Genomic DNA, 25,468 nt, shown 5'->3' on the forward strand with positions numbered 1-25,468 from the left:
TAAACCTGGTCTATAACCTGGTATTGTGTGACTTCAGACTTTATCTCTGCCTTAAGTATAGTCAAAGACTTTCCTTCCACACCTTTTCAGACAAACAGTTCCAAAGACTTATGAATGAATGATTTTATTGTCACATGTATTTTCCGGTGAGAAAGACAGTGCAAAGCTTTTCCACATGTAATGCACCAGCCCAGATCTGCTCAAAACATTTCCAGAAGATACCCCAGACCTGAACTTTGCTAATTGTTTTTAAGCAGGTGTCCAGTGGATATTCCAGGAGAGAATCAGCTGGTCAAAAAAACCCCGGTTTTAAACAAAACTGAACTTATTTATACAGAACTGAGTAAATAAAAGAGAACAGAATACAGAATAGCTTAACCTATCTGAAAACCCAACAGACTATCCCAATTTAATGATGCTGTTCCAAATGCCTGCAACAGGCCCCATAAATACCCCTTGGCAAAAAAGGTAAAATCAAACACAGGGTCTTATAGGAGAGAGAGATGGCAGAGAGAGATTTAAAATGGAACCTCCTCCCACTGTAGCTATTTCTTTGGGTTCCCCAGCTTAAACTGACCAGCAGCTCCTGAACAGCCAGACTGCTAAAACCAAAACAAACCAGAGAAAAACTGAGCTGGGAGGTCTGGCATTCCCCTTTCACTGTACACGTTTTTTTTTTAAAACTTAAAACCTTCTTCAAGTAGATAAGCCCATACATCTCAGAACCCATAACTTTAAGACTCCTCTGAGTATAAAAAACCTTGTTAAAGGAGCAGCATCATCATACCTCTCCCTTTAAAAAAAAAGAACCATCAATATCCGAAGGTGGCTTCATTTAAAAACACATTAATCTTACATTGTTAGTACATTATAACACCCATATAAATTACATTGACGATAAACATTCAAACATGCACCACTACATTCTGTTTCAGTCTGTTGTACTCCTGCTACCGAACTCCTCAGCTTCTCATTTGAGTCTGGACAATGCATCAGCAATCATGTTTTCTTGTCCTGCTTCATTCCACAATTTTCAAACTGAATGTCTGTATCACGTCTATAGCCCGGGGAACTCAACATTGAATTCTCCAATTTCAAATAACTCCCTTCCTATCCCCCAACTCCCTTCCCAGCCCCTTCATCTCCCTTCCATTGCGCCCTGCCAGCAATCAGATCCATTCCTTCCATTGACCAACCAGGTCATACCCTCTACCTGTCTTCACTTTTCCCCATTTCACCACCCTGCCCTACCACCTCCTTTATCTGCAGCTCCCCCAACACCCACCCCCTCCCCCCCCAGTCCAGAAGAAGGGTTACACCTAAAACGTTGACTTCTCCACCTCCTGATGCTGCCTGGCTTGCTGTGTTCTTCCAGCCTCCTGCCTGTCTACCTTGGATTCCAGCATCTGCAGTTTTTTTTGTCTCCAACTGAACAGTTTTGCATTTTTGTCCTTAAGTTTCACCACAAACTTCAATGGGTTATGATCAGTGTACATGGTTGTCTCAGATATGTTACTGGTAACGTAAACATTTAAAATATTGTACTGTCAATACTAAGCTCAAAGTCTCCTCAACTGTTGAATATTCCTGCAGATGAATATTCAATTTCCTGGAGAAATAACCAATAGGTTTTTCTATCTTCTTGTCATCTTCCCCCAACAGCACAGCACCAACATCCACATTACCCGCATCGATAGCCACTTTGAAAGGCTTTGCTTAATTAGGTATGGCTAATACTGGGGTAGTGGTTAACACAATTTTCAAGCTGTCAAATACCTTCGGACAGTCCACTGTCCACTAAAACTTCTTGCCTTTCTTTAGTAATTCAGTGAGTGGAGCAGTAACACTGCTAACATTTGATATGAATTTTAAATAAAATCCATTCAATCCCAGGAACCATTGTACTGCTCTTTTTGTTGATAATATGGAACACTCCCTAATTTCCTTTGTTTTCCCATCCTGTGGGGCCATTTGTCCGTGTCCAATAACATGGTCCAGGAAGGTGATTTGGATTTTGGAAAGTTCACTTTTAGCTAGGTTTATCACTAAGCCTGCCTTCCAAAGTCAATCAAACAAGTCAGTTTATGCTTAAAAAAAATCACCATATCATCTGTATACACAACACAGTTGGGAAATACAGCAATGACGTTATTAGTTAGTCTCTGAAATGTGGCTGGCGCATTTTTCATACCAAACAGGTATAGGTCTAGGACAATGTACTTATTGATGAAGTTGGTGGATGAGTGCCATGCGTCTAGGAATTCTCTGGCTGTGCTCTGTTTAGCTTGTCCTATGATCATTGTATTGGTCCTGATAAATTTGTGATCCTTGTCATCTGTGTGCTAGCTACCAGGTCCAATTCTCTGGTTCCACAGCCTCCCCACTGGGCTGATTCCCCCGCTCCACAGCCTCTCCACTGGACTGATTCCCCCGCTCCACAGCCTCTCCACTGGACTGATTCCCCCACTCCACAGCCTCTCCAATGTGCCCATTCCCCCACTCCACAGCCTCTCCACTGGACTGATTCCCCCCGCTTCACAGCCTCCCCACTGGGCTCAGACCCCCACTCAACAGCCTCCCCACTGGACTGATTCCCCCGCTCCACAGCCTCCCCACTGGACTGATTCCCCCGCTCCACAGTCTCCCCACTGGACTGATTCCCCCACTCCACAGCCTCTCCACTGGACTGATTCCCCCTTTCCACAGCCTCCCCACTGGGCTGATTCCCCCTTTCCACAGCCTCCCCACTGGGCTGATTCCCCCGCTCCACAGCCTCTCCACTGGGCTGATTCCCCCTTTCCACAGCCTCCCCACTGGGCCCATTCCCCCGCTCCACAGCCTCCCCACTAGGCCCATTCCCCCTGCTCCACAGCCTCCCCACTGGACTGATTCCCCCGCTCAACAGCCTCCCCACTGGGCTGATTCCCCCACTCCACAGTCTCCCCATTGGGCTCATTCTCCCGCTCCATGGCCTTCCCACTGGACTGATTCCTCTGCTCCACAGCCTCTCGCTGCATGTGCCAGACCCACCAATGCCAGAGTGATATCTCTTGCCACTGGGCCCACCATATCGATGCTGCTGTGATACCTTTCTGCCACTGTCTACACCGAAGCCAATTAACAACAAACTCACTGACCCTCAGCCTTCTTTCAACGCTGAGCCTGCCTCATCAATGTCACTTCTGCCAATGTAGCCACCCATTTGGATGCCAGCTTCACCCATTGAATGTTTTGCCTCATCTTTGTTTAAAAGGAAAACCCCTTTTAATGTCAACTCTTGTATAAAAAGAAGAATCCTCTCCACCCCTACCCTGTTAAGCCTCCTAGGATCTCATGTGTTTCAATCAAGTCACCGTTTACTCTTCTCAACTCCAATTTATCTAAACTTGGTCTGTCCATCTGGGGAGGGTGAGGGAGTGGTAAGCCAGTACAGGAGGAAGTGAGGACTGCAGATGCTGGAGATCAGAGTCTAGAATGTGGTACTGGAAAAGTACAGCTGGTCAGGCAGCATCCGAGGAGCATGAGAATCGATGTTTTGAGCATTAGCCCTTCATTAGGAAGAGTTAGCCTAACAAAGACAGGGACATTGGAGAATTCTGCAAACAGAATCGCAAAACTGTCACAGAGGAGAAAGAGGCCATTCGCCCCACTGTGTCTGCACCAGCTCTCCAAATGAGCATCTTGACTTCAGGCCTTTCTCCTGCCCTTTCCATGTGACTGTGCATTATATTCAAATAATTATCTAATGGTCACCTGAAGATGGCAGCGGTGGAGGAGGCAGTATCTGGGCTCAGCCCAGAGCTTATCCTTTCCATCTGCTTCTCTTCCTTTTTTCTCTATTTTTCCCTTTTCTTTTCTAATTGTGTAGTTTTGTTTGAGCCTACCATGTTATGTGAAGACAGCAACAGTGCTGTAGCAGCTGAGGGTCCGGAATGGGATGGCCAGTGGTCAGTGGGTCAGCACTTAGTGGGATGACCAGCGGTCAGCAGCAGAGAAGACTAGGAAAGACAGTGGTTAATGACCAGGGCTAAGTGGGAGGACCAGTTGGAAATAGGCTCGAGGCGAGTGGGGCAACCAGCAGTCACAAGGCCAGAGTGGCTAGCGGGCTGGGGTCAGGAGGGGTATAGCTGGCATGATGGGGACTCTGGGATGGGAAGGGGTAGAGGCCTGGGGTCCCCAGAGAGCAATAGCCAGCAGGCTGGGGCCCAGTGCGATCAACCTTTCACAGGCCTCAAGCCTGGCAGTGCAGGGAGATGGAGACCACATGCAGAAAGACCACAGGCTATAGAAGGACTGTAATGTTTGTCTTTTAACTTTATTTATTTATCTTTCCTAAGTTACACTCTGAAGAACTGTAATGTAGAACTTTAGCCTCTCTTTATTCCTCCGTTTTGGACCTAATCTATTTTAGTACCTAAGATTTGTCCCTCAGTACTTTGTACCTAAGATGGTGCCTTGTGTGGTGACATTGTACATATTTTATTGCACTCCTGTACTTTGTACGTGACAATAAACCTGATTCAAACTCTGAATTCTAATTGTAATTCTGAATATCTCAATTGAATCTGCCTCCACCACAATCCAAACTGTGTGTTCCAGACCCAGACCACTTGCTGTGTGATAAAGTGTTTTATCAGTGAGTAAACCTTTAAAGGGTGCACCTGCAGCTTATAATGAAAAATGGAGCTGCGGGATTTCACAGTAACTGCATTAAAATCTCTTCAACCTTTTACAATTGCTTATTGATCTCTTTTTCTCAGCTTACCTATTGGCTGTATCAATGACCCCACACACAAATTTCTCCATTTTATTCGCTACCTCCCTGACAGGCTCTATTTAGATCTCAGCAGCATTTTAAGTGCTTCAAGAAACAATCATTTTTCTTGTGTCTGATTGAAATATTTTAGGTGTTCCTTTCTATCTATCTCACTGAGACATGGACTATATTTCTGTCTCTTTGCATTTAGATGGCGTCACTGCAGGTCACATTGAAGACTGGAACACTTCCAGTTGCAGGTTCTTAATATGGATTGGATTGGGGTTCAAGGAGTGAGAGCTGAAGATATAGGTAAACCACTGGGATAATGTCCCAGAGAACCAAGACGAGTCATTTGATGAACACTTGGCCACCCCATTCTTCTGATCAGTTCCAGCAATGGGGATCTCAGCACTGTCCCCCAGCACCTCCACGTCCACAGAGTGGCAGTGCAGTCTGATGCAATGCTTCCTCCTGAGGCAGGTTTACTGAACTCAGGAATTTTCACATCTCCATATCACCACGTCAGTCATGACAATTTGTCCCATTAACTCTGCTCTGTTCTGTTGTCTGTCAATTATCACAAGCTACCTTTAATTCAGCTCCTTACTAAGAAATCTCACGAGCAATCAAATACTGAAACAGTTATTTAAGCTTTATTGCATGTAGCACGAAATAAAACTCCTCAAGTAAGCAAGTTTAGCCTCACAACCCAACTCAGCTATTACCCGATTAGTGGTGAAATTTAGTTACGGTTCCAACCAATATTGACTGTCTGGATGTGTCCAGAATTCAATCCCTCTGCAGTGTTATTCTTTGGAGTTCTCTTCCTAAGGAATCTTGGAGTTCAATTCTTTTACAATTTTTCATCCTTCAAGTTTTCAGTTGACATCATTGATGATCCTTTAGATTCCCTCATCCACAATATTACCTACTCCTCTGGAACGAGCAAGTCTGCAGGGCTTGCTTTCTTATCGGAAGTAGCTTCTTGGCTCCTTGTTACATTTGGCATTGGCTGTCCATTTGAAGACATAGCTTTCCTGTGATTATCTCCTCAAAATTCTTCTTCAGAGCAACCATTTCATCTTGTGGCATTAGGCAGCCATGTATCAACCAGATGTTAAAACAGCTTTGTTTATATAGCTTCAACTCCTTCTCCCAGACATGGTTAATTACTTTCAATTCCTGTATACATTTGCCCTTGTCCTTTAATAATTCATTCCAGACAATCTGTGAACAGCTATTAAAGCTTAGAAGTTTACACTGTCACAGTTCCCTGACCTGCTGAAAGTTCCCAGCTTTATTTCTAATAAAATTTAGATCCTAGTTTGGTTTGCCACATGAATACGAAACACTTAAATAGAGTCACAGAGTCATAGAGATATACAGCACGGAAACAAACCCTTCTGTCAGAAATAAGGCAACGAGAGTCCAGAGAAAGTATATTCCTGTCAGGGTGAAAGGAAAGGCTAGTAGGTATAGGGAATGCTGGATGACTAAAGAAATTGAAAGTTTGGTTAAGAAAAAGAAGGAAGCATATAGACAGGATAGGTCGAGTGAATCCTTAGAAGAGCATAAAGGCAGTAGGAGTATACTTAAGAGGGAAATCAGGAGGGCAAAAATGGGACATGGGATAGCTTTGGCAAATAGAGTTAAGGAGAATCCAAAGAGTATGCACAAATACATAAAGGACAAAAGGGTAACTAGGGAGAGAATAGGGCCCCTCAAAGATCAGCAAGGCGGCCTTTGTGTGGAGCCGCAGAAAATGGGGGAGATACTAAGCGAGTATTTCGCATCAGTGTTTCCTGTGGAAAAGGATATAGAAGATATAGAATGTAGGGAAATAGATGGTGACATCTTGAAAAATGTCCATATTACAGAGGAGGAAGTGCTGGATGTCTTGAAATGCATATAAGTGGATAAATCCCCAGGACCTGATCAGGTGTACCCTAGAACTCTGTGGGAAGCTAGAGAAGTGATTGTTGGGCCTCTTGCTGAGGTATTTGTATCATTGATAGTCACAGGTGAGGTGCCGGAAGACTGGAGGCTGGCTAATATGGTGCCACTGTTTAAGAAAATTGGTAACGACAAGCCAAGGAACTATAGACCAGTGAGCCTGACGTTGGTGGTGGGCAAGGTGTTGGAGGGAACCCTGAGGGACAGGATGTACATGTATTTGGAAAGGCAAATTTGATTAGAGATAGTCAACATGGCTTTATGCGTGGGAAATCATGTCTCACAAACTTGATTGAGGTTTTTGAAGAAGTAACAAAGAAGATTGATAAGGGCAGAGTGATAGAGGGAGTTCCAGGTTTTGATTGGATGGCAGTGAAAGAAGGGCAATACTGTCCTCAGATATATTTGGCTTCACACAAAGCTTTCAGGTGCTGGTAATATTTCCACATATCTGTATCACTCCTAAGTGGAGTAACTGTTCACTTTACCTCAGGCAGCACACAGTATTTTTGCTAGCTGCTGATTTTAAACAGGCAGGAATGTCATCAATATTACCCAGAGTCAACCAGGGTGGCATGGTGGCTCAGCGGTTAGCACTGCTGCCTCACAGAACCAGGGCCCCAGGTTCAATTCCAGCCTTAGGTGACTATCTGTGCAGAGTTTGCACGTTCTCCCGGTGTCTGCGTGGGTTTCCTCCAGGTGCTTCGGTTTCCTCCCACAGGCCAAAGATGTGTGGGTCAGGTGAATTGGCCATACTAAATTTCCCCATGGTGTTAGGTGCATTACCCAGAGGGAAATGGGTCTGGGTCAGTTACTCTTCGGAGGGTCGGTGTGGAATGGTTGGGCCAAAGGGCCTGTTTCCATACTTAGGGAATCTAATCTAATCATGGCACTTGAAAAAGCACAGCAGGGCAGGCAGCATCTGAGGAGCAAGCGGGTTGGTGTTTTAGGTATAAATGTTCCTCAAGGCTCAGCGTTTTCCAGCACCACACTTTATCGACTCTGACTCTCCAGTGTCTGCTGTCCTCACTGTTTCCTAATTAATATTACCGTGCTACTCATCAGCTACAAAACTGTAACAGGTGGAGTGTGAGAATATCAGATATTGATAGTACTGACTCAAGGCAGTCAGGGCATCTTAAAGGATAAATGCATCCTGTTTTAGAGACCGGGACTTCTATCAATGATACACGTGTTGACAGGTTATCTGATGAACAGTATTCAGACATCAAAACCAGGACACATGGAAAAGCTTTGGGAAGTGGGGCTTCATGATGATGCTCATGTTAGGACATGAATGGTAAGAATCTGGAGGGAGGAGCACTTGGACCCTAGGAGGTGGTGCAATCACATCTCCAAGAATATACCCATCCAGAGCAGGAAACCTAGCTATCCTCAGTTGTTGCACACAGCAGTTGCTAACTACAGACGTCAGATTCAATGACATTTCTGTCTCATTTTCTTTAGAAAACTCAACAAGGCTTTGTTTGTCACTAGATCCCAGAATCCTCTATTCCTGTACAATGCACAATGGTAAAAACAAACCTCCGTTTAAAAGCCTAATTGATTTTTGTATCATCCTCACAGAATTATACCTGACAGACAATATCCCAGACACTACCGTCACCATCCCCGGATATGTCCTGTCCCACCGTCAGTACAGATCTGGCAGAGTTGGCAAAGACATAGAATGTTCTCTGGGTTTCCAGCACCAAGAATGGCTTGAAAGCAGCATTACTAATCGAGCTGGTCAGGTCCTAAAGGATGTAACACTCAGACTTTCCTGCAGCACGAGGTCAGGGAACCAACAAGAGGGAAGAACATACTTGACCTCATCCTTGCCAATCTACCAGCTGCATGATAGTATCGGTAAGTGCAACCACCTTCACATTGAGAATAACCTCTATCATATTATGTGGCATCATTGGCTAAATAAGAGTGACTTGGGGCAATGAGGCACTGTGGGCCATCAGCAGCAGCAGCAGCAGAATTGTATTCAAACACAATCTGCAAACCCATGGCCTGACATATCCCCCACTCAACCACTACTGTAAAGCCAGGGGATCAACCCTGATTCAATGGAGAGTGCAGGAGGGTATGCCAGGAGTAGGAGCAGGCACACCTGAAAATAAAATGACAACCTGGTTAAGCCACCAAACAAGACTACTTGCAATCCAAACAGCATAAGCAGCAAGTGATAGACAGAGCTATGTGATCCCACAACCAATGAATCAGATCTAAGCTCTGCAGTCCTGCCACATCCAACTGTAAATAGTGATGGACAATCAATAACTCACTGGAGAAGGAGGCTTCACAAATATCTCCATCCTCAATAATAGGGAAGGCTAGTGAGAACGATAAGGTTGACACTTCCACAACCATCTTCAGCTCAAAATTCTCACCGGATGATCCATCTCAGCCTCCTTCAGTGGTCCCCAGCATTACAGATACCAGTCTTCAGCCAATTCGATTCACTCCACGGTCATATCAAGAAACATTTAGAGGTACTGAATATTCAAAGCCTATGGACCCAGACAACATTCCAGCAATAGTACTGAAAACTTGAGTTCCAGAATAATCTGCTCCACTAACCAAGCTGTTTCAGTGCACGTACAACACTGGCATCTACCCAACAATGTGGAAAATTGCCCAGAACTGTCCTATACACAAAAGCAGGAGAAATCCAATCCAGCCAATCACTGCCCCATCAGTTTACTCTCGATTGTCAATAAAGTGATGGAAAGTGTCATGAGTACTGCCATCTGCTCAGCAATAACCTGCTCAGTGACGCCCAGTTTGAGCTTCCCCCCAGGGCCACTCAGCTCCTGACCTCATTACAGCCTTGGTTCATACATGGACGAAAGGGCTGAATTCCAGAGGGGAGGGGAGAGTGACAGCCCTTGACGGCAAGGCTGTATTTAACCGACCAAAGCAGCAAGGAGTCCGAGCAAAACTGGAATCAGTGGTATCAGGAGGCAAACTCTCCAGTGGTTGGAGTCACACCTGGCACAGAGGACATTGGTTGTGGCTGTTGGAGATCAGTCATCTCAGCTCCAGGACATCTCTGCAGGAGTCCCTCAAGCTCATGTGTTCGGCCCAACTGACTTCAGCTGCTTTATTAATAATCTTCCCTCCATTGTAAGATCAAAAGTCGGGATGTTTGCCGATGATTGCACAATGTTCATTTCCACTTATGACTCATGAAATAGTGAAATAGACCATGTTCAAATGCAGCAAGATGTGGACAACAGCCAGGCTTGGCCTAACAAGTGGCAATTAACATTCATACTGGGTCATCTCAAGGGAATCTAATTATCACCACTTGGCATTCAATAGTATCATCATCACTGAGTTCCCCACTATCGACACGCTGGCAGTTATTGTTGACCAGAAACTAGACTGGCCATATGATTGCAGTGGCTACAACAGCAGGTCACATGCTAAGTATCCGACAGCAAGTAACACACCTCAAGGTACAAGTCAGGAGTGTGATGGAACATTCCCCACTTGTCTGGACGGCTGTAGCTCCAATTACACTCAAGAAGCTTGACACTATCCAGGACAAAGCAGCCCACTTGATTGGCACCACAGCCACAAACATCCACCTACAGTCAGCAGCAGCAGCCTGCGCCATTAATAAACAGAGCCCAAACCCTTCAAAGAATCATAATTATTTAAATTGATACATAGTGATGGCAATTGTGTAGAAGTTGCACGTGGCTCTGTCCAATCCTCTTTGTAATTTCTAAGGGCTTTCAGAGCCAAAGGCTGTGTTATTAATAAACCCTGCAGAGATGGAATCACCCAGAAAGGGTACAGAAGCATTGCTACTGCTAATGTCAGGATCATATTTAAATAAAAGAATGCAATACTTGCTCATTTAGCAGCCTGGCCAGCAGGTAAGAGCCCATCAGAACTGTCCAGGCTGTTAGTGCAGTGGGAGGCTTGTGGGGGGGGCGGGCGGTGTGAGGGTGGGGGTGAAAGAAGCTGGCCACAAGTGACAGCAAAGGGAAACCTTGCTACTGTCTAGGTAAAAGGTAAGGTCATCATAGTCCCATTCACATTAGAGAGAGAGAGAGAGAGATGACTGATGGTGAATTTAATTTTAGAGGGTCACCACACCTCAGATGCAGGAGGAGGTTGAGAAGTAAAGTCCCTCATGGTAACCTCAGCCAGTGCAAGAATTGAACCCGTGCTGTTAGCATCACTCCACACTACAAGCCAGAAATCCATCCAGCCAACTGAGCTAACCAAACCCCAGTTGGGTGATACCTGGCACAAGAAAGGCCCAAAGCTTCTTTGTATATTCTGGAGAAATCCTCATGGTCCACAAAAAGTCCAAACAATTAATTTAAAACTTAACGTCTGGATCTCTTCTGGCCATGATCTTGTCCTCCCCAAATGTGATCTGGTTGGTAGTTTGAGCTTCAGGAATCCAGTACAACAATAAGAAAGGTAAACACTTGCTGCTCATCCTTTTGCAATCTTTAGCATAGGTGAGCACTTAATTTTGCCTCTATGCTGCCCCACCAGTGTGATTTCAATCAGTTAGTATTATTCTTGTCTTTCCAAGGCTTTTCTCTTGCTGCAACACGGTTACCCTGCTGTTTCATGGCCTGCTTTTTTTTCTAACTATGTGCTGCTCCTCAGAGACATCATCCAAATACACAGAGTCATGTTGTACACATATACTGACAGAAGCCTCCTACACCTCATGACCATCCCTCTCAATTTCCCTGCTGTCTTTAAACTGCCTGACTGTGTGGCATCTGTACTGGATGAGCAAAGATTTTCTGCAAATACCTTCTTGTCACAGCACAACGTCCACTCCCTTGCCAGGAATTTTCTTCTGCTCTCTCTGGCTAAATTAGATTGTTTACCCAAGTTACTGCTGTACTTCACCCATTCCACCTGGAGAACATCATTCCACTCCGTTCCTTTCTCAGCTCATCTGCTGTTGAATCCCTATGTCCATTCCTCTAAACTTGATCATTCCACTGTATTCCTGGTCATTCTCCCACATTCTACTTCCTGCAAACGTGAGGTTATCCAGAACACTGCTTCCCATATTTGTACGAAACCTATTCACACATTGCACTGTGCTTGCTGACCTACTCTGGCTCCAGCTTAAACAGCACTTTGACAATAAAACTTTTGCCCTTGTTTTCAAAACCCTCCATGGCCCAACCCCTTCATATACTGAATCTCTTTCAGCCCCACAAACCTCTGAGATACTTGCACTCATCTAATTCGGGCCTCTTTAATCTCTCCACAAACTGCTGGCTGTGCCTTCAGCAGCTTTTGCCCTAAACTCCGAAATTGTCTATGTCCTGTTTTTCTACCCTGCTTTGCTCCTTTAAGACACTCCTTAAAACCGCTCTCACATAATGAAATTTGGTGCCAATTTTCATTTTATGGACCCCTATGATGCACCATGTTTATTATATTGATGATGCCGTATAAATATAAACTGTAGATGTTGTAGTACACTTGATCACTGCTTTGTCTGTGTATTTTAAATCCTTATCTATTATTGAGTCCATTGCAAGAAAGAATTTCCAAATACAATCTTATTTTTCTCTGCAATCAAATGTCAGAGCCATGCTAATCTTCGATTTTTTTTAGATTAGATTCCCTACAGTGTGGAAACAGGCCCTTCGGCCCAACAAGTCCACACCGACCCTCCGAAGAGCAACCCACCCAAACCCATTCCCCTACATTTAACCCTGACTAATGCACCTAACACTATGGGCAATTTAGCATGGCCAATTCACCTAACCTGCACATCTTTGGACTGTGGGAGGAAACTGGAGCAAACCCACGCAGACGCAGGGAGAATGTGCAAACTCCACACAGACAGTTGCCCGAGTTGGAAATTGAACCCAGGTCCCTGGCATTGTGAGGCAGCAGTGCTAACCACTGAGCCACCGTGCTGTCCCCAACTCAACTTGAGAAAGTTTTGCTCTGAGACATTGATCTAGGTATTTTTGCTACGTTTCAGTGCTTTGATTTAATTTATTATTATCACATATATCTCGGTATAGTGAAAACTTTTTTTTTGCATGCAGTCCAAGCAGATCATACCACGCACAGTGCATTAGGGTAATAGAGTGAAGAATACAATGTTATGGCTGCAGAGCTGGTGCACAGAGAGCAAGACCATCACTGAATTTAAACTTTGAGAGGTCCATTTAGAAGTCAAATAACAGCAGGGAGTCGCAACTTCAGGAATAAAATAAACCCAACATGCTCTTTGCTTTTGATCAATTTGATAATTGCCAGAAGATTGACTGGACTGCTGTTTCACTGTAATTGACCTATTGCTTGATATAATGCTTATCCTGAATTACTGTGCCCAAAACCTTGGTCCAATCACATTGGCTATACCCAGCTCGCTGTACACTAACTTATTCTGCTCTTTTATCAAAACATCACCCTTTATAATTCTCATTTAGCCTTTTTTTAGTTTTGAGTGTGCCACTTTAAAAGTAACTAGCAGCAAAGGTTTAGTTTTAATCAAGATGAAAGGTGAGTTTATTGCACAGTTATTACATAATGTTACTAAACAATGCAGATAAAATACAGATGCAAACATTTTAACACAGATACGAATAAAAGATACGTAAGAAGGTGGGAATAAAGTCACTCTATCATGTTGCAGACTTGTTATTGTTTCAAGATTCTTCTTCAGAAGTGAAGCATGTTGAAAACTTAAATTCAAAGTTGCAATGTTTTCCGTGAGTTTCCCCCATTGGTGGACAGGTTCTGGGATTTGGATTCAAGATTCCTATATTTCACTTTTATGCCACTGTATGTTATGCACCTTGATAGCAGTCCTTAGCCAGTTTTCCTTTTCTTTCCCACCTCCCTGTTGGGAACCCTCTCTCTGATGCTGTCAAAGAGTTCTTCCTGGTATTCTGAATACAATGGTATAGCAGCAAGGTTTATACAAATCAGAACTGAGGCAACAACTGCATTAACTTTTGATGAATTCTTGTTCCACAAAGCAAAACCAGTTGTGCTAGAATTTTCGGGGGGGCGGGGGGTTTCCTGTCTCATGGTTTTGCTTAGAAATTTTGAATTCTCCCAGTGTTAGGAGGACCCATTGTGTTGTCCAAGGGTTAACCAAATTCTAGATGGCTCCCATTTCTATTGATGCTGAGATAGCACACCAACCCATCTGTCTTTCTGGCTCATAAGTACCGATAAAACTGAGTCTGTAAAGGATGGAATCAACAAAGACAGTAATGACTCTTGGGAATTACTTTTCAGGATCCTGTGTGCATTTTACATGAGATTAATCTTCTTTAGAATATATGCACCCCACCCCTATCCACTCCAGTGCAACTCACTTGTGATTAGTGACACACCATGTGCAGCTCCCATTTCTACATCAACTATTAAAGTTATGACTGTCAGATCAAGTTACTATCCTAAACTCTTAGACGTTCTACTCTTCTTTTTTAGAGATGGCCTTCATCTTTAAGTGTCACTAACTGTCAGCCATTCCTGGGTATCTGAAATCATGCATCTCCAAGAGGACAATTGGGAAGTGTGAAGTGGGAATGGGGAAAGCAAGAGGTTAATGGTTTGTATCTGCAGTTTGGACATTATACCAGATCACAATCTAAGGTTGAAGTGGGATTTCAGAAAGTACATGAGAAAGAACCATACCATCATCCAGAGTGGCTTCATGACCAGGGTTCCTTATCATGACCTTAGGAACAGGTTGATAATAATGAAGCGTTATCCATTATGGGAGTGTGGTGGTACAGCCTTTCAAAGTTACAGGCTGGTAAGAAAAACAGCAGGCTAACTTTAAATGGTGCTCATCTCATGTACATCTAGGCCTCCTTTGAAATGTGCAGCCACTCATCAGTGTGTTCAGAACACAATACTGAAATCATGCAAATGACAGGGAAGCATGAGATTGCCTAAGTCACATTCAGACACGAGTTATAATCATTCGTCTCTAACCGTTATTAGGCCCAAAACACTTCTTATCTAATTGCGAACCTTCAATACTGAATGTCAGTGCTGTAGCAAACTGTACCACTTCAATGACCTTTAAGAGGATTCTCACAAACAATCATCTTGTCCATTGCATTGAACTGTTTTTCTTATTACTGAAATTGAATTATCTTTCTGTGTTAGTATTTATGAATATACTCATTGTATTATTCAACAAATAAAAGATCCTTGTGGTTGGTTTGGCCCCTTGGCTAAGTAACCAAGTAATAAAAATCTCTAAGCAGTTTATGGAATCTGTAATGTGGTCCAGCTGTGAAGATGGCAAATTCTACAACTTAGCAATGCTAGTGGGAAATGCCACAAAGTATTGAGCATGTTCCCGAAAATCAGAAGCATCTATCCCATGTCTTCACCCTCACAGTGTTTAACTTTTATGTGGAGAAGTTAAGTGTTTTGTCAATAATTTACCTATATCTTCAGATTCCAACTTTCTGAAGTTGATACATTATTGATGTTTAAATCCTGGAATGTTTTGTCTTAGAATAATCTTCAGCTTTTTTTGATCATGGTTACAGTGATAGGCTATCCAACTGAAGTGTACAACACAGGGTTGAACATTCTGATGCTCAACATTACTCAGATATTCATATTGATAACCGTTTACTTGGTTTACATTCCATCCTTTACAGACTCAGTTTTATCGGTACTTATGAGGTAAGTTAATTTTATTTACTTTTTCCATTGTGTTCTCATTTTATTGAGAAAATGTTCAGGACCTTTAGAAAATGGCAGGGCCAGTCTAACAACCAAAGTGAGTGAAAGAAACATAAAAGATCATAATGTGAATTGAAAATTGGAGTAAAGGATAGAGATTAGGCTCAGTGTTATCAAGGATTAATAAATAAGGATGGAATGTACAAGAAAATATTAAAAGGGACAGGCAAACCAGTAGAACCTATTTCAAAACCTTGTTCCCAAATGCACACAGTATTCATGATAAATTTGATGACCTGACAGCACTAATAGAGACAAATGGGTACAACCTGGTGGGGATTACTGAAACATGGTTACAGGAAGATCATGACTGTGACTTAAATGTGTAAGGGTACTCAATATTTTGAAAGCAATAGACAAGAAGGAGCAGGAGGTGGAGTTGCTTTATTGGTTAAGGGTGACATCAAAGCTGTTTTAAGAAATGATATTGGCACTAGGGACCAAAATGTTGGATCAATTTGAGCGGACATAAATACACAAGGGAAGAAACTCATTGTTGGGAGTAATTTACAGGCCCCCAGACAGTGCTTCCGAAAAAGGGTGCAGTTTAATCCAGGAAATATGCGGGCTTGTGAGAAGAGCACAATAGTAATTATGGATGATTTGAATATACATATTGATTGGATTAATCAACTTGGCAAAGGGATCCTCAAAGAAAGGTTCATAGGATGCATGAGGGATTGTTTCTTTAAGCAACATGTCATGGAGCCAACCAGAGAACCAACGGTTTCAGATTTGGTGAAGTGTAACAAGGAAGGATTGATAAATGTCGGAGTCGAGAGGGAGGGTCCTGGAAAAGCATAGCAGGTCTGGCAGCATCTGAGGAGCAGGAGAATTGATGTTTTGGGCATAAGCCCTTCATCAGGATTCTCGATTCTCCTGCTCCTCGGATGCTGCCTGACCTGCTGTGCTTTTCCAGCACCATGCACTCAACTCTGATCTCCAGCCATCTGCAGTGCTCACTTTCTCCCATGATTGATAAATGGTCTGTAGTTAAGGATCTTCTTGGAAGGAGTGGCCAAAACATGCTAGAGTTTCAAATTCAGATTGAAAGAGTGAAGACAAAAGCACAACAAGAATTTTGCATTGGGCAAACATAATTATACAGGCCTGAGGAAGGAGTTAGCATATTAAAGGGCAGGACAGTTGAAGAACAGTGGAAATGCTTCGGGAGAGACCCAATGTCTCTCAATGAAAGTGTACTGCTGTGAGGAAGAGGAATTGTAAAACAATAAAAAAAATCACCCATGGTAAAGCAAAAGCTTGGGCATATGGCATTGCAAAAGTTAGTGGTACTCTACACGTTTGGGAGAACTTTGAACGTCAGTAAAGGGTTACTGAAAATGAAATCAAAAGAACTAAGATGAACCGTGAAAGGAAACTAGGAGAAAAGACAAGCATTGATGCCAAAAGTTTCTGTAAGTATATAAAAAGAAAGAGAATAGTGAAAGTAAATGTTGGCCTTTTAAAGGATGAAAATGGTGAGGTATTATGGGAAACTTAGAAAATATTTGCCTTTGTTTTCACAGTAATTTCTTCTGAAGAATTGCAGGAAGAATGTGGTGAAACTATTGTAACTAGGGAGAAGGTATTAAGTAAGCTGATGGGCTTAAAGGCAAATCAGTCCCTGGGCCCTGATGGCCTGCACCCTAGTGTATTAACGGAGATGGCTGCACAAATAGTGGACACATCAATTAAGATTTTCCAAAATTCCCTGGATTCTGGAAATGTACCAGTGCATTGGAAACATGCTAATGTGACACCTCTGTTGGAAAAAGGAGATTTATGAAAGGCAAATGATGCTTGACAAGCTTGATGGGGTTTGATGATGTAACCAGCAAGGTACATAATGGGGATCCAGTGGATGTGGTAAATCTAGACTTCCAGACAGCACTTGACAACTTGCCACAAAGAAGACTGATCCAGAAGGTTAGATCCTAGGGGGTTTAGGGTAGAGTATTGGCTTGGAGACAGGATTGGCTGACTGACAGAAAGCAGAGGGTCAGGATAAATGGATCCTTCTCTGGATGGTGACCTGTAACTAATGGGGTGCCATGGGGTTCAGTTCTCAGACTTCAATAGTTTACAATTTACATAAATGACCTGCAAAGGGGCCATTTTGACCGGCTAGAATCGACCCGAATCTGGCAGGCAGAGTTTAAGGGGGATAAGGGTGAGGTTACCCATTTTGGCAGGAAGAATAAAAGGTTAGATTATTATTTAAATGGAAAGCAAATTCAAAGGATAACAGTGCAGAGGGATCTGGGTGTCCTTGTGCATGAATCACAGAAAGTGGGTTTACGGGCACAGTATATAATAATAAGAAAGGCAAATGGGACTCTGGCATTTATTGTATAAGGATGGCATTATAAAAGTAAAGGATTGTTGTTACAGTTATGTAAGGAGTTAGGGAGACCCACACCTGGAGTCAAAAAGTGTGGTGCTGGAAAAGCACAGCAGGTCAGGCAGCATCCAAGGAGCAGGAGAGTCAACATTTCAGGCATAAGCCCTTCATCAGGAATATGGGGGGGAAGGGGGCAGAGAGATAAATGGGAGGGTAGGGGTTGGGCTGGGGGAAGATAGCTCAGAATGCGATAGGTGGATGCAGTTGGGGGATGATTGTGAAAGGTCAGTGGGGAAGGTGGAGTGGATAGGTGGGAAGTAAGATGGACAGGTTAATCAGTTCAAGAGGGGGGTGCCAAGTTGGAGGTTTTGATCTGGGATGAGGTGGGGGGAGGCGAGATGAGGAAACTGGTGAAATCAATGCTGATGTCATGTGGTTGGAGGGTCCCAAAGAGGAAGATAAGGTGTTCTTCCTCCAGGCGTCAGGTAGCTTGGATTCGGCAGTGGAGGAGGCCCAGGACCTGTATGTCCTTGGTGGAGTGGGAGGAGATTTTGAAGTGGTTGATCATAGGGCTGTGGCGTTGTTGAATGCGTGTCTCTTACCCACCCTCGATCACTTCATCTTCAACTGCCACTGTGACATTGACCGCCTCAATCTGTCCATCCCTCTCACCCACTCCAACCTCTCACCATTATAAACGCAGCCCTCCACTCCCTCTGCTGCAACCCCAATATCATCATTACAACAGTGGACCGGGGGTGGGAGGGGGCGGCGGTGGTAGTTTGGTGCACTGACCTCTACACCACTGAAGCCAGGTGCCTACTCGCACGCTCCTCCAACTGCCCCCTCAACCAAGATCTCACCAAACCATCATCTCCCAGACCATCATCACCTCATGGGATCCCCCATCCACAGCTTCCATCCTCATATCCCAGATGCCTGCACCGCCCACTTCTACCTCTTACCCAAAATCCACAAACCTGACTGCCCCGGTCAACCCATCGTCTCCACCTGCTCCTGCCCCACTGAACTTATCTCCTTATATCTTGACACCATTCTCTCCCCCTTGGTCCAGGAATTCCCCACATACATTCGAGACACCACTGACACTATCCACCTCTTCCATGAGTTTTGTTTCCCCAGCTCCCAATGCCTCATGGGCATCCAGTCCCTTTACATATCCATCCGTCCATTGGCAAAGGCCCCCAAGCCCTCTCCTGCTGATCCAACTAGTATCCCTCCACCGACACACTCATTCAATTGGATGAACTGGTCCTCACCCTTAACAACTTCTCCTTCGAATCCTCCCACTTCCTTCAGATCACAGGGATAGCCATGGGCACCTGCATGGGCCCCAGCTATGCCTGCTTCTTCATGGGATACATGGAACAGACCATCTTCCACGCTATATTGGCACCATTCCTTGGCTGCATTGATAAATGTATCAGCACCACCTTGTGTTCCCATGAGGAGGTGGAACAATTTATCAACTTCACAAACACTTCCACTCTCACCTCAAGTTCACCTGGACCATCTCGGACACCTCCCTCTCCTTCTTGGCCCTCCATTTCCAGCAATCACCTCAACACGAACATCTACTTCAAACCCACCGACTCCTTCAGCTACCTGGACTACACCTCCTCCCAACCTGCCTCCTGTAAAAATGCTATCCCTTACTCCCAAGCAGAGATTTTCCTGCCCTCCATCCATCTCATTTACTGTGTCCATTGCTCCTGATGTGGTCTTGTCTACACTGGGGGGACAGAACGCCAAATGTTTCACAGAACATCTCTGGGACACACACACGCAACAACCCCACCATTCTGTGGCCAACCACTTCAACTCCTCCTCCCACTCTGCCAAGGACATGCAAGTCCTGGGCCTCCTCCAAGCCACCTGACAATTAGAAGAAGAACACCTCATCTTCTGCTTTTGGATCCTTCAAACACACAGCATCAAAGTTGACTCCACTAGTTTCAAAGTTTCCCCTCTCCCCACAAGTTGGTACCGTCCTCTTGAACTATGACATCTGTCCATCTTCCTTCCACTCCAATATTCCCTCTGACCTATCACCAAAACCCCCTCACCTGCATCCACCTACTGCCTTCCCAGCAACCTTCCCCCAGCTAGCCCCCCCCCCCCCACCCTCCTGTTTATGTCTCAGCCCCTTCCCCACCCCACACCCCCAACATTCCTGGTGAAGGGCTTCTGCGCAAAATGTTGACTCTAACTGCTCCTCGGATGCTGCCTGGCTGTACTTTTCCAGTGCCACACTTTTTGACTCTGATCGCCAGCATCTGCAGTCCTCACTTTCTCTGAGACCACACCTGGAGGATTGCGTCCAGTTTTGGTCTCTTTACTTGAGGGAGGGTGTTTTATCACTGGAGGTAGTTCCGAGGAGGGTCATCAGGTTGATTCCAGGGCTGAAAGAGCTATTGTACCAGGAGCTATGGAATAGTTTGGGTTTGTACTCACTGTAGTTCAGAAGGATGAGGGGGGAGGATCCGATTGAGGGATAGAAAATGCTAAAGGGGATTGAGAAGGTGCATGGTGACCAAGATGTTCCCCATTGTGGGACAGTCTCAAACAAGAGTTTATAGATACAGAGTGAGAGGGGGTCAGTTCAAAGCTGAGATGGTGGGAAGCTACTTCTCCCAGAGGGCTGTGAACCTATGGAACCTGCTGCCCCAGAGCGTAGTGGAGGTAGAAACAATCAATAGGTTGAGAAAGAAATTGATATATTTCTGAACAAAAGTGGAATAAAGGGCTATGGGGAGTAGGCAGGAGAGTGGAGTTGAGACCAGGGTAAGATCCGCCATGATCATGTTCAACGGCAGAGTGGGCTAGAAGGGCTGAATGGCCTATTCCCGCTCCTAATTCCTGTGCTCCTATGTTCGTTAGTTAGAACTTCAGATCACTCAGGAGGCAGAGGGGGTTATTGAGAGGTGTTACAGGGAGGTAGTCACTCCTAAGGTACAAGAAAAAGGCAAATGGGTTACAACCAGGGGATGGAAAGAGAATCAGTAGGCAGTGCAGGGATCCCCTGTGGCCATTCCCCTCAACAATAAGTATATCGTTTTGGATACTGTTGGGAGGGACGACTTACCAGGGGAAAGCAGTGGGGTACAGGGCTCTGGCACAGAGTCTGTCCCTGCTGCTCAGAAGGGAAAGGGGAAGAGGAGCAGAGCAGTAGTCACTGGGGACTCCATAGTTAGGAGGACAGACATGAGATTCTGTGGGGACGAGAGAGACTCACGGTTGGTGTGTTGCCTCCCAGGTGCCAGGGATTGGGATGTCTCTGATCATGTTTTTGGGATCCTTAAGGGGGAGGGGGAGCAGCCCCAAGTCGTGGTCCACATAGGCACCAACAACATAGGTAGGAAAAGGGATGGGGATTTAAGGCAGAAATTCAGGGAACTAGGATGGAAGCTTAGAGCTAAGACGAACAGAGTTGTTGTCTCTGGTTTGCTGTCCGTGTCGCGTGCTAGTGAGGCGAGGAATAGGGAGAGAGAGGAGTTGAACACGTGGCTACAGGGATGGTGCAGGAAGGAGGGTTTTGGATTCTTGGATAATTGGGGCTCATTCTGGGTAGGTGGAACCTCTACAAGCAGGATGGTCTTCATCTGAACTAGAGGGGTACCAGAATCCTGGGGGGGAAATTCGCTAAGGCTATTGGGGTGGGTTTAAACTAATCCAGCAGGGAGAAGGGAGCCAAAATTGTAGTTCGACTATAGAAAAGGTTGAGAGTAGGGAGGTCCGAAATCAAGTTTCAGGGACGCAAGATGGCACCGAAAAGCAAGAAGTTGGTTTGAAGTGTGCCTACTTCAACTCCAGGAGCATCCGGAATAAGGTGGGTGAACTTGCAGCATGGGTTGGTACCTGGGACTTCGATGTTGTGGCCATTTCGGAGACATGGATAGAGCAGGGACAGGAATGGTTGTTGTAGGTTCCAGTGTTTAGATGTTTCAGTAAGAACAGAGAAGATGGTTAAAAGAGGGGGAGGTGTGGCATTGTTGGTCAAGGACTATATTACAGTTGCAGAAAGGACGTTTGGGGACTCATCAACTGAGGTAGTATGGGCTGAGGTTAGAAGCAGGAAAGGAGAGGTCACCCTGTTGGGAGTTTTCTATAGGCCTCTGAATAGTTCCAGAGATGTAGAGGAAAGGATAGCAAAGATGATTCTCGATAGGAGTGAGAGAGACAGGGTAGTTATCATGGGGGACTTCAACTTTCCAAATATTGACTGGGAGCACTATAGTTCGAGTACAATAGATGGGTCAGTTTTTGTCCAGTGTGTGCAGGAGGGCTTCCTGACACAGTATGTAGACAGGCCAACAAGGGGCGAAGCCACATTAGATTTGATATTGAGTAATGAGCGCGGCCAGGTATTAGACTTGGAAGTAGGTGAGCACTTTGGTGATAGCAATCACAATTCTGTTATGTTTACTTTAGAGATAGAAAGGGATAGGTGTATACCACTGTGTAAGAGTTACAGCTGGGGGAAAGGCAATTACAATGCGATTAGGTAAGATTTAGGAAGCATAGGATGGGGAAGGAAACTGCAGGGGATGGGCACATTAGAAATGTGGAGCTTATTCAAGGAAAAGCTACTGTGTGTCCTAGATAAGTATGTACCTGTCAGGCAGGGAGGAAGCTGTAGAGCGTGGGAGCTGTGGTTTATGAAGGAAGTGGAATCTCTGGTCAAGAAGAAGAAGGTGGCTTATGTTAGGATGAGATGTGAAGGCTCAGTTAGGGCACTTGAGGGTTACATGGTAGCCAGGAAAGACCTAAAGAGAGAGCTCAGAAGAGCCAGGAGGAGACATGAGAAGTTGTTGGCAGATAGGATCAGGGTAAACCCTCAGGCTTTCTATAGGTATTTAAGGAATAAAAAAATGACAAGAGTAAGATTAGGGCCAATCAAGGATAGTAGTGGGAAGTTGTGTATGGAGTCAGAGGAGATAGGGGAAGCACTAAATGAATATTTTACGACAGTATTCACTCTAGAAAATGGCAATGTTGTCAAGGAGATTACTGAGATACAGGCTACTAGACTAGGTGGGATTGAGATTCACAAGGAAGAGGTATTAGAAATCCTGCAGAGTGTGAAAATAGATAAATCCCCTGGGCCGGATGAAATTTATCCTAGGATCCTCTGGGAAGTTAGGGAGGAGATTGCCAAGCCTTTGGCATTGATCTTTAAGATTAGATTACTAACAGTGTGGAAACAGGCCTTTCGGCCCAACAAGTCCACACTGACCCACCGAAGTGCAACCCACCCAGACCCATTCCCCTACATTTACCCCTTCACCTAACATTATGGGCAATTTAGCATGGCCAATTCACCTTTAAATTGTCATTGTCTACAGGAATAGTGTCACAAGACTGGAGGATAGCAAATGTGGTTCCCCTGTTCAAGAAGGAGAGTAGAGACAATCCTGGTAATTATAGACCAGTGAGCCTTACTTCAGTTGTTGGGAAAGTGTTAGAAAAGGTTATGAGAGATAGGATTTATAATCATCTAGAAAAGAATAATTTGATTAGGGATAGTCAGCACGGTTTGTGAAGGGTAGGTCGTGCCTCACAAACCTTATTGAGTTCTTTGAGAAGGTGACCAAACAGGTAGATGAGAGTAAACCGGTTGATGTGGTGTATATGGATTTCAGCAAGGCATTCGATAAGGTTCCCTACAGTAGGCTATTGTACAAAACGCGGAGAAATGGGATTGTGGGAGATATAGCAGTTTTTTTATCAGTAATTGGCTTGCTGAAAGTAGACAGAGGATGGTGGTTGATGGGAAATGTTCATCCTGGATTCCAGTTACCAGTGGTGTACCGCAAGGGTCGGTGTTGGGTCCACTGCTGTTCGTCATTTTTATAAACGACCTTGATGAGGGCGTGGAAGGGTTGGTTAGTAAATTTGCAGAGGACACTAAGGCCGGTAGAGTTGTGGATAGTGACGAAGGATGTTGTAGGTTACAGAGAGACATAGATAAGCTGCAGAGCTGGGCTGAGAGTTTATGGAGTTTAATGCAGACAAGGGTGAGGTGATTCACTTTGGTCGGAGTAACCGGAATGCAGAGTACTGGGCTAATGGTAAGATTCTTGGTAGTGTGAATGAGGAGAGAGATCTCGGTGTCCAGGTACACAGATCCTTGAAAGTTGCCACCCAGGTTGACAGGGTTGTTAAGAGGCATACAGTGTTTTAGCTTTTATTAATAGAGGGATCGAGTTCCGGAACCATGAGGTTATGCTACAGCTGAACAAAACTCTGGTGTGGCCGCACTTGGAGTATTGTGTACAGTTCTGGTCACCGTATTATAAGAAGAATATGGAAGTTTTGGAAAGGGAGGAGATTTACTATGATGTTGCCTGGTATGGAGGGAAGGTCTTACAAGGAAAGGCTGAGGGACTTGAGGCTGTTTTCGTTAGAGAGAAGAAGGTTGAGAGGTGACTTAATAGAGACATATAAGATAATCAGACGGTTAGATAGGATGGACAGGGAGAGCCTTTTTTCAAGTATGGTGACACCAACTTTAAGTACATTTAAGTCGTCATTGGACAAGCATATGGACGTACATGGAATAGTGTAGGTTAGATGGGCTTCAGATTGGTATGACAGGTCGGCGCAACATCGAGGGCTGAAGTGCCTGTACTGCGCTGTAACGTTCTATGTTCTATATATGTTCTATATTAATGGCAGCTGGGCCATTAACTCCAAGGAAGAATTCACAATGTTGCTAATGTCAAATACATTGATGGCACAATGCAATAGAAACTCTCCAGTCATGACTTTTTAGATTTTTATTATCACCACTTTTAGCTTAAAAGGATCAGAAACTCTGAGAGTTATACATCTTTGTTCTGATATAAAATGTGGTGTGGAAGCTTCGAATATTACCTGGGTCACCCGATTTATTTACTAAAAGCAGCATCTGTTTGCTGCTGCATCAAATCATATCCATGTGGTTGAGTACTTCAGGGTACTTCCTCCCCGAAAGTAATCTGCCTCTTTCACTTAGATGAGGCATGTGCTCAGCACCGACAATCCTACCGCTGTATCACCCTCCCCCTCCCCCCCCAGGTCTGGGAATTAACCTTGTGTGGAGACTTCTCCCTATCAGCAACTCTGCTGGAGCTACCCCTGTAATTGCATGAAGGGTAGTCCTATAAATTAACAGGAACTGGCACAGTTTAGTATTGGGCGCAGCTGTAGGCTCCTCTTTCAGTCTGCCTTCGCCAATTTGACTGCTATTTCCTTTAGTACAAAGTACAAGTTCTCTATACCCTCAAAACCAAGGGATCAGGTTTTTACGCAGCTGCGAGGAGCGGTTTACTGTCTGCTTAACATCCCCACAAAGGTGAAGTGAGCTTTCAGACTTCACAATCAGTGTGACCAGTGCTGCCCATTCTGCAAGCTGCACTGATTTGATGATTCCTTTACTCTCCAGCCTCCAGATTTCTGCCTCTACTTTTGCCCGTGAGGAAAACAGCACTGGGTGGGCCATGCAGAATCATAGAATTGCTTCCTAGTCAACAAGTGAGGGGCCTTGGCTCCTTTCAGAGTCCCTAGACCTTCCTGAAAAACCTCCAGGTATTTAATTAGGACTTCACTCAGACAACCATTTTCTAATTGAAAAATGTTGAGCCAATCAAAGTGAACCTTTCTCA

At 44.6% G+C, this 25,468-nt stretch overlaps 1 protein-coding gene across 1 annotated transcript in view; it reads right to left on the reverse strand.

Annotated features, from left to right (window-relative positions):
* The window catches only part of LOC122562291 (sodium-coupled monocarboxylate transporter 1-like), a 161,231-nt gene that overhangs the window by 110,999 nt on the left and 24,764 nt on the right, over nt 1–25,468 (reverse strand). The window lies entirely within an intron of this gene.

The sequence above is a fragment of the Chiloscyllium plagiosum genome, unplaced genomic scaffold (genome assembly GCF_037043375.1).
Source record: "Chiloscyllium plagiosum isolate Xiang-an unplaced genomic scaffold, Cpla_swu_hap1 HiC_scaffold_25, whole genome shotgun sequence".
NCBI classification, from domain to species: Eukaryota; Metazoa; Chordata; class Chondrichthyes; order Orectolobiformes; family Hemiscylliidae; genus Chiloscyllium; species Chiloscyllium plagiosum.